This window comes from Neovison vison, chromosome 3 (genome assembly GCF_020171115.1).
Source record: "Neovison vison isolate M4711 chromosome 3, ASM_NN_V1, whole genome shotgun sequence".
NCBI classification, from domain to species: Eukaryota; Metazoa; Chordata; class Mammalia; order Carnivora; family Mustelidae; genus Neogale; species Neogale vison.
The window spans coordinates 98,515,810-98,532,671 of record NC_058093.1 but is presented as its reverse complement, the minus strand read 5'-3'; the positions used below and the strand labels follow the sequence as shown (position 1 = coordinate 98,532,671).

The following is a 16,862-nucleotide window of genomic DNA, read 5'->3' as shown; positions in this document are numbered from 1 at the left end:
GCCAAAAAGATGCAGGAAGTAGCCCTTGGGGGGAGGGGGATGAAGTTTATGAATGTTCTGCCACTTAGTTGTCATGAAAAGTAATTTTTTAAAAAGACACAAAAAACCTCATAGATGACAGTGAGTGCGGTTGTGCAGAGAAAAGTCTTCATGGGCAAAGAAACAGGAGAGAGGTGATTTAGTCCATGTGAAAGACAGGAGCTGCCCGGTGGATGCAGATAAATCTTAAAGAGGAGACAGTTTTGTTAGTCTTGGATGTTGGGTTCAAGTTGAAAGTATGATTTCCCTCATGTCTTCCCTGAAGAGCTACTCCTGGGCACTGGAAGGATGAATTCAGGGCAGAGTTTTGTGTTATGCTTTTGCTGTGAGAATGGGGAAGAGATATTTTAATCCTGGGCTCCTTAGTTGAAGGTCTGTGCACTCTGCAAAGTCTATGTTAAGTGATATTTGCTGGGGGAGGGCCAATCTCAAGGGAAAAGATGCCGCTGAAGTCATTTCTCTTTCCTCAGAGTCACTAATCTCCCCTTTAATGCCACCTCTTACTGTACTCCTGGCAGAGCTACTTTCTGAGTGAGACATAAAAATAGACAGAATGACCTTTGGTGAAACAGAGACCCTCCAGACTTTTCTCGAGAGTTGTGGTGTTAACCCTGCTAACCAGGTCAAATTCCAACCCAGATAATTACTTTCTCCCAGTGCTCAGTTCCTTTTATTACCTCAACTGGACACATTACTCTTCAGTTGCCCTCCTGAAAAATTAATGTGACGGATTGGTAATAGAGAACTACTCTTTCCCTCCAACCACTGGTCGGGAGATGTGATTCAGCACTTGAGGGCACTCTCTGTTTCCTTACTGGGTTCCCGAAGATTCTTCAGTATCTCCGGGGCAAACTGGTTTTATTAGGTGAAAGAGTAATTTTCAGCTGAGATGTGTTTTTATGACTATATTATTAACTATATTGCTGTCTTTTATCAGGATCAATGACTTTTAGTGACCTTTGCTGGAACCCCTGAACCCAGAGGGAAAAAAGTGAGCTTACTTTTTGGAAGGAAAAAAAAAAAAAAAGGCATGAAGTGAGGTCCATAAGGAAGGAAACGGGAGCTAGAAAATAACACCTTGTAGAAAGGGAAAGAACTCATCTCAGAGATAAACAGTGGCCCAAAGGACATTTAAAAACTAGATCCAAAAGGCAGTAAAAAAGAGAAGTCATTTTATCGCAGAGATTGGAAATGCTCCCATAGATGGAAAATGGGGGAAGATGTGGGGCCAGGCATGTCAGTGGGAAGAGAAAAAAGAATCACAAAAAAACGCCACAAATGTAGCTCATGGCAGATGAAGGCATTTGGGAAGAGGAAAGGCATGCAGTGAATAAGTCTGGGTAATACTGTTATAGGAACATGCAAAGAACTCAAAGAACTCACGTCCATGAGTTCTGCAAATTCCAACATGAGCGCCATCACTTGAAATGCCCATCCGAAAAGATATTTCTGCATTTTTGTTTTCCAGGTTGTAGACGAATCTACAAATCTAATTTAAAATGTAGGTTGGTCACCTTCAGTATTGCATCAGATGAGATCAATATTGTTCAATTTCTCCAAAAGTAGAATCTATACTGTTTAAAGCCACCTAGCATCAGGAAAATAAGCCAGCTCATTGGTACTGGCCTGTGTAATTAGCTTTAGCTAAATGGAACATGCTTATCTGTGTTCTTAGATTCCTTTTTCTTCTTCTAGCACAATAATATTAACTAAAATTTTTATTCAAGAATGAGAATTGAGCAGGTGCTGGGTTGGGAACTTCTAAACCTGCTTGTTTTACTGTCAGGGTTAATGATTCCTGCAGAGAGTGGAAGCATCAAGCCTTTTTTGCCTTTAATTTATAGGCACTATTATGACTAGAAAGAAATATATATGCTTCTCACTTCACTTAAAAGATTGACTAGACTTTTTTTCTTTGACGAACTCTTCCAGCATTTCATGTCTTAAGTCTGATCCCTATCCATCCAGCAAGCTGGGCCATGTCTGGTTTAGACGTCAGTGTGTGTCCAGCAATAGAGAGCCCGTGAGTGTTGTCCAAGGAAAATACAGTATAAAACGACCATCTGTGTATTCCGGGGCCATACGTCTGTTTTCCTTTTGGAGTGATAGATGTAGGGCTCCTCTTACAAGAGCAAAAATACACTTATTTGGAGGATCAGATGTCTGAAAAAGGTTATACAATTTTTTCCTCCCATGGAAGTTCTCCTTCCAAAGAAAGATCTCCAACACCATCATAATGCTAGTCATCATCAAAGTGTGTCTGGAAATGCTAAGTTTTTATCATGATGCACGCTGTGAGTGCCAAAGCCTTGGAGAAACATTTCATGTTATTCATTAACCTATAAAGAGGCAACCGGAAATTACTTCTAATGGAATTTGGTAGATCATTTGAGAGTCACACTATGCTATGGCATCCAATCTATTAGGCACTTTACAACAGCCAGTAGAGTCCAATAGGACTGCTAGGTAAGGTTCGTCCAGGAACACAGATATCCGTGGATGTTAGAGTATTCACTCTCCTTATGTTTGAACTATTCATCTCCTAATTCCATCCATGTTTCAGTTTTAGAACAGGTCAGCCTTTTCTCTGGATGTAGTTTAGTTATTCCCCAAGGATATGTGACATAGTCTTGAAGTCAGGGCAACTTAGAATCAGTACCCATTGATTGATCCTTGTTCTAGATAGAAGACTCCTTGGTGGGAATTATTCTAAATATTTAGGAATACTGAGCTTTCCACTCTGTGTTCTATTCTAGTTTATTGTGACAATTGTAAAGATGTTCTTATCCCCCGTTACCCAGTAAGCACCGGGGAGGGAGGGTTCTAAGAAGGAAGGATGTCCTAGCTGAGAGAATGCCAGTGAAAATCTGCTTTCATTCTGGATTCTGTCCCTTGCTCTGCCACAGTATGACTGTGAATTCATTACTTCAACTCTGTATGCAGATGTTAATGAGTATTTAAACAGAGATAATGCTGCTTTTGCCATATCATTTATTTATTTACCTATTTATTCAACAGATATTAATGAGCATCTACTATGTTCTAGATAGTATTCTAGACACCGGGAATAGAGTGGTATAGGAGACAGAAACTACTGCTCACATGAAATACACATCTTAAAAATTCATTAATATGATAGCAATATAGAACAAAGCTTCAGATGTTTTAGGAGATGAATCCTTGAGAAATGAGTTGAAATAATCTACCTAGCCTGCTCTTTGATTCTAATAATGACACTTAGAACACACATATCTTGTCAATCGCAAAGTTGTGGATATGCCTTTTTGCCCCAATTCTGTTTTCGAATTAATGCCCTTGACTTGCTTAACTTCTTTTGGTCTTTTTCCATTTTTCATCTGTAACAGCATTTGGGCAAGTGTTTCTCATAGGTTAACTAATTACTATTTCCATTCACCTTTCTTAACCTCTCTGGGCCTAGTTATCTCCTAAATTCAACATGCTTAAATGAGTATTTCTTCTCTTTTTTCTAATTCCACGTTGTTGCAATAATGACCAATTTTTAGAACTTGTGCTCCCCCTTTTTTTAGTTATTCAGAGCTGCTCATTTTGTTTCTATAATAACTCACCCACAGGATCTTTTTCTCTATGAATTCTTGGCCTAAACAGCCAAATTGTTTGACTCTGAACTTATGAGTATTTTATAATATAGGCTGTATTCATATCAATGTCTCACTTCTCAATTAGATCACCCACTTCTTGAAGACACAGATGAGATTTTATCCTGCTTTCTTTCTCAGATTCTCGACACCATGTATTATATCTCTTGGAGTTGATATTCATGGCATATCAATAAAGGTGGTCCCTGTGAGATCTGCTTTTACTACATCATCTCCTCTGGAGCTCAGAGACTTGACCAAGTTTCCTGTCATGTCTGTTTTTCCATGACAAAGACACATATAAAGTAAAACTAGTTCAGACTTTCATGTGACTTGTGCTAGCACAACCCACAGACATACCAGCAGTGGCCTGGCCTCTCAGATGCCTGGTTAGCATCCAGAACCAGGGTGAAACAGGCATGAATGGATGTCTGACGACTGTCTACTTTGGCCAAAGCAATTTCCTATCTGTGTCCAGAGCAGAGACAGGTGCACTCACATCCTATGGCATCCTGGTTGGGCAGCTCTGCTCTGCGTCCTCCCCTTTATTCTGCAACCCCCGCTGGGCGTGGCCAGCAGTGGAGTGAGGCAGCAGATGCCCTCACTTCCTGGAAATCCAGGAGGAATAGCCAAGACAATAAAACTTCTCAGCGGATAAAATGTTTTTCAAAAGAGCAGGCCCATGATAGATGGCACAGACATTGGCTCTGTCCTTTTCTTAAATGCTTCCTTCAGCCAGCGAGGGCTGCCTCACCTCATCTGAGCCTGGTGGAAGACAACGTGCCCAAATTCCGATTCTTACCTCCTTAAGACGGGTGGAGGGGGGGTCGACGTGAATGACAGTGTAAACATGACAGTGATGACATTCTTAGGGGCAGCAACAAGGCTGACTGTGTAGGCGATAAACCCACCAATATTACTGGGTGTAGCAAATCATGAAATTAAACTGTAGGGAGATTAAATTACAGGGGACTTAGTACAAAATTCTAGTACCAGGCAGCATGCAATTTTTTTTTTTTTGTTTTTTTTTTTTGGTTCTCTCTCTTCCACCTGTAATATATTCAGTTGGCAAACTGACTCCTGCATTATAAAAGGTATTCTCCTCATAAACCACCCAGGCTGGCTCAATGCTATGTATGAGGTTTAATTCAGCTATCCCCTACAATAAAAAATAAACTTTTTTCTTGTCTCACATGCACAGAACAATTTAATTTTTAAGGTCACGTAAAATCGCAAGGCGTCTTGCTCCGAATGAAGCATGTTTGCCCCACGCAGCTGTATAAACACAACTCGATCGCTATGGGAATGAAATGGGGATCGACAAAATCAATAGTTAATTGTGTGACTCAGGGTCTTTCATCTCAGATCTAATCTGTAAAGAAGGGCCAGGGGATGTTTGCTTTTGATTTTCTTAAGATATTATTTAAAACCTTTCTGTCAGGTGGAAGAGTTCCCCAGGTCTTCACATCGTTTCCCTGACTTATTTGGCTTAGGAGCAGTCAAGGTCATTCTGACCCTGTGGCCCTTCCAGTCTTTACCTTCAAGTTCAGTGTGTTTCTCAGCCAAGCTGCCTCACGTCGGGTATCTGGCTGGCACTAACGCCAGACAAACTTTATTGTAAAAAATAGCCCGCCTTTATCGGTACCAGTCATGGTGGCATTAGGTTGTATCATAAACTACTTTTTGGTCTGTTCACCAGACAATCTACAGTGCAGAGCTGTCAGGCAGCCACCTTCACCTCCAACCACATCAGCAACATATTTTGTGCTGTGAAGATGCATGATTTTGTGACACGGCAAGAACATGTGAGTTGAGCCCGTTTGGACAAATACGCTACCGGTTCCAACAATCTAAAAGGGACCAGTGGGAGGAGGTGCTGCTGGAACAGAACCCATAAAAAGTCATCCAGTCTCATTAGCCCAAATGGATGAGAAGGGAAGGAGGACAGGCAGGCCTCCTCTGCAAAGGGAATAGTACAATAACATCCAGAAGACCACGGGGCTAACAGACGGACAGCCTGGACCCTTGTTATAGCACGGCAGCACTAAAAATGTAATGTTTGAACCTCTTTTCCCTTTAAAGTGTAACCTTTCATACAGTAAGTTAAGCCTTGCTCTCTCTTACATATTGTTAGAAGCCTTCATCCATTTTGGGGACTGAAGGCAAAAAAATTCTTGAAATAATGAGTCATTTTTCTTTTTCCAGCTTGTCCAGAAATCCCACGATTATTTTGCTGTTGCAGACAATGACCTTCTCAAAGGAGGCCTATCAAACTTTCAAGATAAATAATGAGAGGGTCTCTTTTTCCTGCCTCAAGGAAAAAATTGCATGGAGGGAAAATGTTTGTGAAAGCCTCAATATGTTCATCCCAGGAAGGGCAGCAGCTCCAAGGGAAACGGAACAGCACCTGTATTTCTGTGTGACCGGCGGCCCCATTCAGCGGGCCCAGCAGCGTCCTTGGAGGGACCTTGGGGGAGCCACCTAAGCTCTTCGCCAGTAACACCAGAATCAAATGATTCGCTGGTGACAGTCGGAGCAGATTTTAAGCCTCTTGACTTGAGAGAGAGTTAACTAAAGGAAAGGAAGAGCTAGTTAATGCCTCCCTCCCACGACACTGAAAAATGTGGTTCAGACTTGGTAGGTCCAGGAGCTAAGAGTGATCATAATGAATTCCCCCCCTTCCTCCCACATCCCCATCTTTCCACCAAGCAGCAGATACTCGAAGGGTGAAAGGAGCCTTTCTTTTGTTCTCCCCGTGGAAGCAAGGTCTTACAATCCAGGTAGAGAGCTGCAGTTGAAACGGCAACTTTCTTACGCTTTGGGGATGCATGGGAGTACAGGCCAGATGCTCGGGGGCGAGGACCATCTGCCCACCCTTCTGTGGCTCTTGTACTTAAGTCTCTGTGGACAGCTGAAGACCCAGACCTTAACCGCAGGAGCAGGTCGCCTCTGAGTCCCCTTCCTATCTCTGCTGACATTCCTCCCTTTCTCCATAGATGGCTGAGGGAGGGCCTGGTGGTTCTGGACCAGGGGGAGAAAATTCATGGCCGAAGGAGAGGACCCGAAATAAGAACAAAAGCACGGATGGTGTGGGTGGGTAGTGGGGACTGTGCTGAACTCCAGAGCACCCGCCCCACTGACTTATTTAACGAACATCTATGTAGCACTCGTTACTGCCCTAAAGATTGGAGAACTCTGTATAAAGTAGAACCCTATAAGGCAGGGGTCATCCGTCCCATTATTTGTCACGTGAAGAAAAGGAGGCACAGGAGCTAAAGTGTCTTGCCCGGGGAGGCTATGAGGAGCTAAGCAGAGCGGGCTTCACACCCAGGAGGCCAGCTGCACATTGCCGGCTCTCATCACTTGTTCCTCCTGCCCGAGCGGGGGCTGAGTTTCACCCTGGGGGGGATGTGGGCCCTGTGGCTGAAACCTGTGATTTCTCCAGAGAAATGGAAATCTGGAATTCATATATGAAATCTCCCAGTGCTTATTTAAAACAAATGTGCAGGTCAAACAGAACCCGTTTGTAATCAATGTGTGATTCCCCCATATATTAGCTCTGCGCAGTGGCAGTATAGTAGCCGATGAGGTTTCTCCGAGGCGCGATTATTGCTAATTGATTCCCCCATATTAGAACCTATCAGCAATTTAGTGATCTGAAAGGGATGGGGGTTCCCTGCACTTATTGGCAGAATGGTAATGATTAGCTAGGCCGTCTATCCTGGGGCAAGTGCATTTTAAACAGACACAAAATGCCTCACAATGCTTCTATGTTCCTTGCCCTTCCCTTCTAAAACAAGCAAACAAAACACAAACAGAAACAAAAGTTTCACAAGCCACTCTTCAAGCATTAGGAATAGCCAGTGACAGAGCTTTCTGGTATCTGTCAATTCACACCCAACACATGGGCCACTGCCTGGTGCGTCCCACGTAAAAAAGTAGGATAAGTGGAAGATGCTTTTATCCTAAATCTTAATGGATTTTCTGCTCTTTCCTTGGCTGGGATGGGCAGGGAAGGCCATGTCTCTTGCCTTCCGACGCATCATCAGCAAACCACACACTGAGGATATTTTTCCAGACTGCGGAGTACAAGAAACCAGTCTGTTTTAATGAAATGAGGCCTTTCTTCAATAGGACCTTCTGAACTTATTCACATATAAGGTAAGGAATAGTTAAGGGGGTGCCTGGGTGATGCAGTGGGTTAAGCATCTGACTCTTGGTTTCTGCTCAGGTTGTGATCTCAGGGTCGTGAGAGAGAAGTCTCTCTCCTTCTGTGCCCACCCCCCCCCATAAATAAATAAATCTAAAAAAAAAAAAAAGCACAGTTTCACAATGAAGAGCCTTTGAATTTCCCCAGGCCTACATTTCACCTATCACTGCCTGGCCTACCACTTCTTTCCATCAGTTTTTAGTTTTTTTGTTTTTTGTTTTTTTAATGTATAGGATTTAGGTTGATATCTAGGAATATGGCAGATCTAGTACTTTATGTTTTTTCCATGTCAAAATGAAAAGCCAGTGATGAAATAGAAAGGCATTTCAAAGATCTAGGGTTCCCTCTGGAAAGGGGACAGAGAATAGGGAGAGAAAGAAAGTACTCTATTCCCAGGCAAGCTCAGGAATCAATGTGCTCAACCAGGCAGTATCCAGTGGCAATGTAGGGGCAAGGGTAAAAAAGCAATCTCAAAAGTAATCAGGATACAAATGATCCAGGGCTTTAAAGATCAAATTGAAGCTGCTCAGCAGCACCTTGACAACAAGCCAGTAAGCATGCAGATAAGTATCAAGCGTGTTATTTAGCTGGCCAGCTGAGGATGGCAACCGGCTGAATTTTGAGCCCAGGCAGTTAGTATCTCTGGATTCTGGCTCACGTATCTTCCTCTCTCCAGAACGTCCTCCCCACTTTCATGCCAGCCAAGGCCCACTCATCTCTGGAAACTTGGACGGAGGAAAATATCCTACGAATTCTTTTCTGGCCAGAGCCTTGACCGCTGTCCCTTTCTTTCTCCCTTTATTCCCTGTGCAGGCGTCATCGTGGCATTGTTAAGCCTTGGTTGTGTATACTGGTGGCCGTGGCTCAGTCTCCTGTGGAAGCTATGACCCTCTTTATATTTTCATTGGGCCCAGAACACGCCTGGACATAGGAGGTCCAGAAATGTTAGTGGAATAAAGGGAGGATGCTAATTGTATTTCTTATTTACTGGTCATCTTTCTTTTCTATAATGTTTTCTCATCTTTTACCTAATGTACTTTATTGCTTTTGAAAGAGATTGAGCCCCAAGGCTAAGATGCTGTACTGTCTGGTAAGAAACATTCATTTATTTCCCGAGGGGTAGTTGATGGTCTAATCACCCAGAAGACACTTAGATTTCCTTTATTTAGAAAGTGGAGACAATAACTTCCTTAGTAAGTAAACAGGAAAATAGATTTTGACTTTCGAAAAAATTTAATTAACATACAGTTTTCAAGGAGACTTTCTATTGCCACAAGCCAAGCTCCTTGAAATAACCAGCGCCACAAAGGACCTCAAGGTTACAGATGAAAAGACATGAAATAAGTGAGGATTATATCATCTAGGAATGGGAAGACTGAATATGTCAGCGAGGCTTCTTAAATATCCAAGTAGTTTAATGTGGCAGGAAAAAAAATCCTCATTCTACACAAAATGAGGGAATTGCTTCAGAATGAAGTTTTGAGAATACTGTGATGAATTTCAAGAATACCGATGTCCTTAAAGAACACCAGAGGGGCGCCTGGGTGGCTCAGTGGGTTAAAGCCTCTGTCTTCGGCTCAGGTCATGATCTCAGGGTCCTGGGATCGAGTCCTGCGCATTGGGTTCTCTGCTCAGCAGGGAGCCTGCTTCTTCCCCTCTCTCTGTCTGCCTCTATGACTACTTGCGATCTCTGTCAAGTAACTAACTAAAAATCTTAAAATTAAAAAAAAAAAAAAAAAAGGATACCAGAGGTTTTGGAGAGCCCTGGAGTGACCACATTCCCTACGTGCAGGATGGAGTGGAACCCAAGGTCGCCTTGGGTGCCACCTGGCCTGGGCTGTGTCCCCAGGCACACAGAGCGAAATGCTATGTGGTATAAGCAGACCAATGTCACGGATAGTGATTTTTTTCTCACATCAGAACAAGCGTTGGCTATAGCAGTGTGGGTGGGGGATAATTCTCTCTTTCTCAACTCTGAAAACTCAGTTCCAGTGAGTTAAATTTGAGTGGGCTGGTGTTTCTCTTTGCTGGAGTCAGTGCATACGGTTTCTCTGTCTTGTGTATCTACAATTCTCTTAAGCGACTGGAAAAAATACTTTTCCTTCAATCACTGTTCAAGAAGTCCCCGGCAAACTGTCCCTTAAATATTTCTGTTGGGTGGTAGCAAGGATTACTCAGAGGCTATTCCAAAGTCTATCCCCTATTGGGAAACAGCTAGGAAAAAGATATTTAAGTCCACGCCAGGCCTGCTATGCATGGATACCTATATACGCACGTGCTCGCTTGCGCGCACACACACACACTTCTGATGCTTTCAGGGGATGGCTACAGAAATATCATTTGAAGCAAGGGGGAAAAAGTCACCCCTCACAAAAACGTTTAAATGCATTTTGGTCTCTTGGTCAGGGCCAATAAAGATCTCTTGCTGTGAGCCAGCTCAAATGGAAATGTGAAGGATGTTACACTTTATGTGGTCTGAATGTGATTAGTGATTAGCACAGGGAGCCTCAGTCAGCTGGGAATAGCAATCAGGGTTTCTCTCCTGCAACTCTGAAGGGCTAGGAATGCAACTGGCTTCCATCCCATACGATGATGGGATATTAACTGAAAACCTAATTAATCTGCGAATGAATTATGGCCTAAGAAATACCCTGTTTTATAATCAATTTTAAGTGAGTCCCTAACAGAAGATAAGAGGAAGAAAAAGCTGTAAAATTATAAGAGGTTGGTACATTCTGTTCACTATGACTGATGATTTTGAGGGAGATAATTTTACAATCCATCAAATTTTTGTCATTTCAAAAATCATGCCTCCCAATGTATGCTGTAAATTAATTTTAAAATTTACATATTCATTAAAAATCGTATTGAAAACAGCAGGAAGTGAGTCCCATTTGAATAATAAAATAACTTGTTATTCCACTAGAGATTAAAAAACAAACAAAAAAAATTAAAAGATTTTTATTTGGTGGTAATAATAACATAAATTGCTATCTGGATTAGTTAAATCAAGAATTTATATTACCAGAGGCATCGATGGAGTATTACAGATAATCTCCCAAATTCTCATTTTGGGTGGATGAAGCAAGTCTTACAACACACAAAAGCCCAGGGAAGAAAAACAGGAAGATGCAGACCATGGCCCTTAGCCTGCTGGGTGTGCATGTGAGCTGCGATCACCCGGGGTGGGGGAGGTGGTATGCAGACAGGAAAACCCATGGCTTGTCTTGGGTGGAAGAACACTTGACTTATTAAAAAACAAAAACAAAAACAACTCTTTCTTTTGCTTTGCAAAGTCTACTTGGCCGAATTTCCTTAAAAAAAAAAAAAAGGAAAGCTTGCCTGAGGTACAGAACATTCCAGATGTCTGCATTAGCCTCAACTGCTGATGGGCTGGTAACCAGCAGGGGTTGACTCCAGAACACTAGGGACATAATTGGAAGGGCACAGAATTGTAATTAGGGAGAGAAGCCATGCTACATCTGAGTGAACACAACCATTCGCTCTAGATTAACCTCATAATAGACCATTGGCTCAAAGATCTGGCCCCATGAGAGGAACAGCCTGGATTCATCTACAGAACGATGAAAGGGTCAAAGGGAACAGAGTGGGTATGCAGCACCTTGGGGACTCACTACTAGAATGTAAAATCCACCGGGCAGAACAGACACAGGGGATGTTCTCTTCAAATTCTGGGGATAGAAGAGGGAATGAGAGTACCTAGTTTCCATGAACTTTGGTTTATTCTTGGCTCTTTCCTTCCACAGGGGATTCATGAGAGGCTGCTACCATTATCTTTGAGAAAACAAGAGTTTCCTTTATGTAGTAGCATAGACGAGGTGCTTGGCTCATACTTCCTCTGCTCTTCAGAGTTCAGGGAGTCAGAGGAGCAGGGTGTCTGCATGGCTCAGTTAAGTGGCTGACTCTTGGTTTCAGCTCAGGTCATGATCTCAGGGTTGTGAGATCGAGCCCCGCCATGGGGCTCCCTGCTCAGCATGGAGGCTGCTTGAGATTCTTCCCCACTGGCCCTCTCCCTTCCCCTCTGCTCCCCACCGCATTTTACCCCCCGACATGTGCGTGCTCTCTCTAAAATAAATAAATAAAAATCTTTTTTTTTTTTTAAATAAAAATCTTTTTTTGAGTCAGATGCTTAACAGACTGAGCCAACCAGAAGTCCCAGTATATGAAAACTTGAAGTTATCTTTGACTCCCCTCTTTCTCTTATACCCCACATCCACCAGTTTTCTGATAAATTGCCTGTTTGTTCTCAGATACATTGCTCTCCTTTTCCTTGCTTGGCTCTGCACCCTAGGGAACTACATTTTCCAGGCTCCTTCTTCCTCTGGCTTCTGGAGAGATTCAGCTAATGTCAAGCAGTGGCAGAAGACTGGATGGCAGGAGGCTGGGTAGAAAACAAGGAGTTTCTTCTGTTCTCTGTGACCTGTGGGTTTCCTGGCAGCAGCTGTTTCTCTAAGGCTCTGTCTCCTGTCACATAGCCCCTTCCACCTATGGCTCTAGTTCCCATCTAATGGCCTAGCTGCTGGGCTAAAGGACACCTTCTGCTATTGTCCCTCCATCCCGGGGGAATGGCTTTCACTTCTTGCTTCTACTAATCTCTGGATTGCCTGACTGTCCCCTGGAGAGCTCAGTTATTCCATTATTTAAGAAATAATTCCCTATAGTAAAGTCTGCCTACAGAAAAACTTAGAATGGCTCTGGTTCCATGCTAGACACTGGCCAATACAATCATCTAATCCTGTCTGCTCTGCTTTAAAATACAGTCTAAATCCAATCATTCTCCACCATTTGTTTTCTGCTAACATGCGAAGGCAGGTACCATCAAGGCCCGCCTGGACAACCACAGGGGTTTTTAAGTGTTCTGAGCACTTCCATTCTCATCTCCTGGTAGCTGAGTGTCCATACAGCAGCCACAACATTCCTTAATAACTGTTAATCAGATCACATCACTCCCTTGTTCAAAAATCCTCCCGTGTTTCCCTTTGCTGAGACTGAAACCTAAGGTTACTGCCATACCTACAGGGTCCTATGTAACTAGCTCTGGATTCTTGTCCACCCTAATTTCCTTCCTTTCCTCACTGCTCCAGCCATAATGGTCTCTGGGTGCATTAAGCATGTTCTACCTCAGGGCCTTTGCACTTACTGTAATCTCGGCTGATATGCTCCTCCTTCAAAGAGTCACATTTCAATGTTTCACTTCATTCAACCCTCTTCAAATGTCCCCTCTTCAGATAGACTTATCCAATCATTCTCTCTGAAGCAATACCCTTCTTATTTCCTATCTGGTCATCTGCTGCATTTTTTAATAACATAAACCACTACTTGACATTATATTACATTTTGTTTCTTTATTATCTGTATTCTCCTTAAAACATGATCTACACAGGCAGGGACTTTGCCTTTCATATTTTTAATTTGCTTTATTTTCAGTGCCTAGAACATTACCTATTAAATAGTATGAACTTTATAAATATTCCTGAATCAATGAATATAAATGATAAGCCTATATCAGACTGTGAAAGACAAGTAACACAAAGGAATAATTAGTTGTATTCTTTAGAACATGAAGACACATATAAACACCTTTCTAATTAAATCATCTGCATGGAAACTTACTGCAAACCAGGGCATTGCTTGGTAGTTAGGACACAAGCTATGTTAGTGAATGGACTGTAGCCAGGCACAAAGTCCTCAGATTTTATTCTTTACCATGTTCATAAGCCTGCATCTGTCCTTGTTGGGCACCTTTCCTCGGGACCTATGTTTAGTGCACTTGCGGAGGACACGGGCATCCTTTGAAATTCGCATGTGTGAAAGGGAACAGTACAATTTGTAAATAAAAGTCCTTTGGTTTGTCTGTTTCAATTATATAAAATAGAAAAAAAAAATCTGAGCTGTCCAGGGTTATTGTCCTGCCAACAACTACTTCTGGCCAGGAATTACAGCTAGGAGGAACTCTTATGTATGGGATACGATATTGACAAATCCTAAGAGCTCAGTAGGTCAAAGCTGGTATCTTCTAGCTGACGTCAAAAGTCTTAGTAATTACTCTAGCTTATCATCTTCTGCTTTTGGGCCTTAAGTATTCTCATGGGTTGATGTGTCCTCTAAAAGATCGGCTAGCCTCTGATCCCTGTGAATATGACTTTATTTGGAAATATGGTCTTTGCAGATCTAATTCAGATATAAGTTAAGAGGGGTCAGGCTGGAATAAGATGAGTCCTAGGACTAGTAGGACTAGTGTCCTTATAGAAAGAGGAAGAGAGTTACAGAGGCTGAAATACTCAGAGGGAAGAAGATGTGAGGAGATACAGGGAGACACACACACAGAGGGAAATGCCACGTGAAGATATAGACACACATAGAGGGGAAGCAGCCATTGACGACAGAGACCAAGTGAGTGTTGTGCACCTGCAAGAGAAGGAACCCTAAGGGCTGTTGGCAAACACCAGAAGCTAGGAGAGCACACATGGCTCTTCTGACATCCTGATTTCAGACTTCCAGCCTCTGGGATTGTGAAAGAATGCATTTCTGTTGTTTTAAGTCTCCCCGCCCCGGCCCCGCCAAGTTTGTGGTGCTTCATTACGCTGCAGCAGCCTTAGGAGACTAACACAGATATTCTCTAGAATACCTATTATCATCCACAAAAGCCACTTTAGGGCATTAAAATTCCATTCCAGGTTTTATAAATACATAGTTATTAGTTAACTGATGAGAAGAAGGAAAGCAAGCTTTTTTGGGTCATTGTTTTTTCTTTATTGGACTTAAAAATGTGATGCTGAAGATTAAAAAAACCCCTTTTGTTTGTGCCATGTGAAACTGTGAAATTATGATTGCATTAATTTTGTAAAATATGAAAAAATACTTCATTTGAAAGGAAAATGATCAGCAAGGAAGTTATATTTAGTGTATCAGGAGATGATGGAATGCAATATTTGTGGGAAGCTTCTTTTGATGTTAAGTTGGGCTGTTGTGTGTTACCCTTCTTCCCGTTTGCTCACTCCACGAGTGCTAGAAAACTGTAATCGGCATTTCCTTGCAAATGTGTACTTGGTTCAAAACTCCTAGAGTTCCAAGGTTCTTTTTCTTTCATAACAAATTTAAATTCTATTCTCCCTTAAAATCTGAAAATGCTGGAACTAGGTACAGAATTCTACTCCCACCTGGAATTTCTCCCTGCAGTATGCTAGAATATACCTGGTAGGCTGTGACTATAAAGGACTTAACTTCCTTCACTCACTCAGGGATGATAAGCAAATGAGGGAGTTGTAGTCTAACTTAAACTCATGCCAACCATAGGACCATCTGGCATAATGATCAGAGTCTGAGCAACTCTTTTGAAAGTGGTTTTTTTTTTTTTTTTTTTTAAATCAAGTAAAATAGTAACCAGCTTTTCATTGAGGCCCTGTTATGCCATGAAAGTTAGGTTGGTCCAAAAATTTGAGTCAAAGATGAACTCAGGTGCCATTCTCCCCATCTTGAGCGTGGTCCTCAATAAAGTTTTGGACCCACTTCAATCATGTCTATGCTTATAATGAAGGAAGTAGTCTCTTCTTACAATGGAAAAGGCCATTTGCCACTTTTCTTGGAAAAGAGCAAACACTTTAGAATGAACATTATTTCTTCCCTGGAAGGTGTGTTGAGAGATATCTGGTTCAGTGATGGGAAGAACAATCTAGAAAGATATAAATGTCAGAGCATACCATGTCTTTAAGAGAGGAGTGACCTTTTGATCCTGGGGCTTCCTTTTATTCTTTGCTTGATTCCTGGCCATAGCTCCCATCTTGCACCTCATAATCCCTAAATAAATGATAGGTCATGACAAGTTTTCAATGGAACTGCCTCTATCAAGAGGAAATGTGTCAGTCTTAATTCTACTGGTTTCATATTATGACCTTTGGTACATTAGGTGGGAATGAATCCAAAGGAAAGGAAGCCATAGAGATATAGGGCTTTATAATATAAAATTGTGCCTGTATTTGAAACAGGATATAGGCTACATTTTATCATTCCTATTACCTTTAGCTCATGTACCTTTATATATCCCTTATTTGACTCCTAACCTTTGGCACACCATACAATTTTATATCTTCCCTAATGATCTATTATTTTTCATTGCTTTTAACTCTTGAAACCTTTAAAATCACCTCATTTCAGAGATGTATACCTTTCTTCCTGTTTTGTTGAATTTCTTTTTCTACCAAATATTAAATGTATTTTCACATGCCATCTATATGAGCAGTTAACTTTCATGTGAGTATTTTGGCTTCACACCCAACCCAAAGCTAATAAATCAGTTTTGTTTGTTACATTAAACACTCATGGAAATCAGTTTGCAACAAATGTGATGGTGCATGTATTTATTTTAAAATTGTAAATATTTATTTACATGGACATAGTATGAACAAATAAAATGTACTGGATTTGTATGTTAAAATGAGGCCATGATGACCTCACAGAATAGAAGATTTCATGGCTTCTGGTTTTCAGTAGTGAGTACAGATTTCTCCTGGTCGATCCATTTGATAGAGTCTAGTCCTCCTTATGACCAGGAGCTTACACTTACAAAAGGCTAATTATTAGCACTGGGATGTTCCAATTTTTGTGAGCAGTTATTGCTATTATTTTCATTAAAAGCTAATTGGTCCATGTACAGATAGTGATTATACTAACACCTATTAAATACTTTCTCTGTCCAAGGTACTGTGATAGAGGCTGCATACACAACATCCCCTTTAAATGCCCACAACCTTTTGGAAGTAGATTCTCTTGTACCCATTACAAAGGAAAGAAAACTGAGACACAGCAAAGTTAAGGAGTTTAAGTAAGGACAGAAAGGGCTGTCTGATTCCAGACTCATAGTCTTTTTATTGGGATCAGAAAGTTTAATTGTCTATATTCACTGGCCATAAATGTAGACTTAAGAAGCTCTCAGAATTGAAGGAGAGAAAAACAAAACTAAGTGAGAATTCTCCTAG

General features: G+C 41.6%; 1 protein-coding gene and 1 pseudogene across 1 annotated transcript in view; one reads left to right on the top strand and one right to left on the bottom strand.

Moving 5' to 3' along the window:
* The window catches only part of NCKAP5 (NCK associated protein 5), a 962,745-nt gene that overhangs the window by 7,964 nt on the left and 937,919 nt on the right, over positions 1–16,862 (bottom strand).
* Positions 7,212–7,360, top strand: LOC122903772 (annotated as a pseudogene).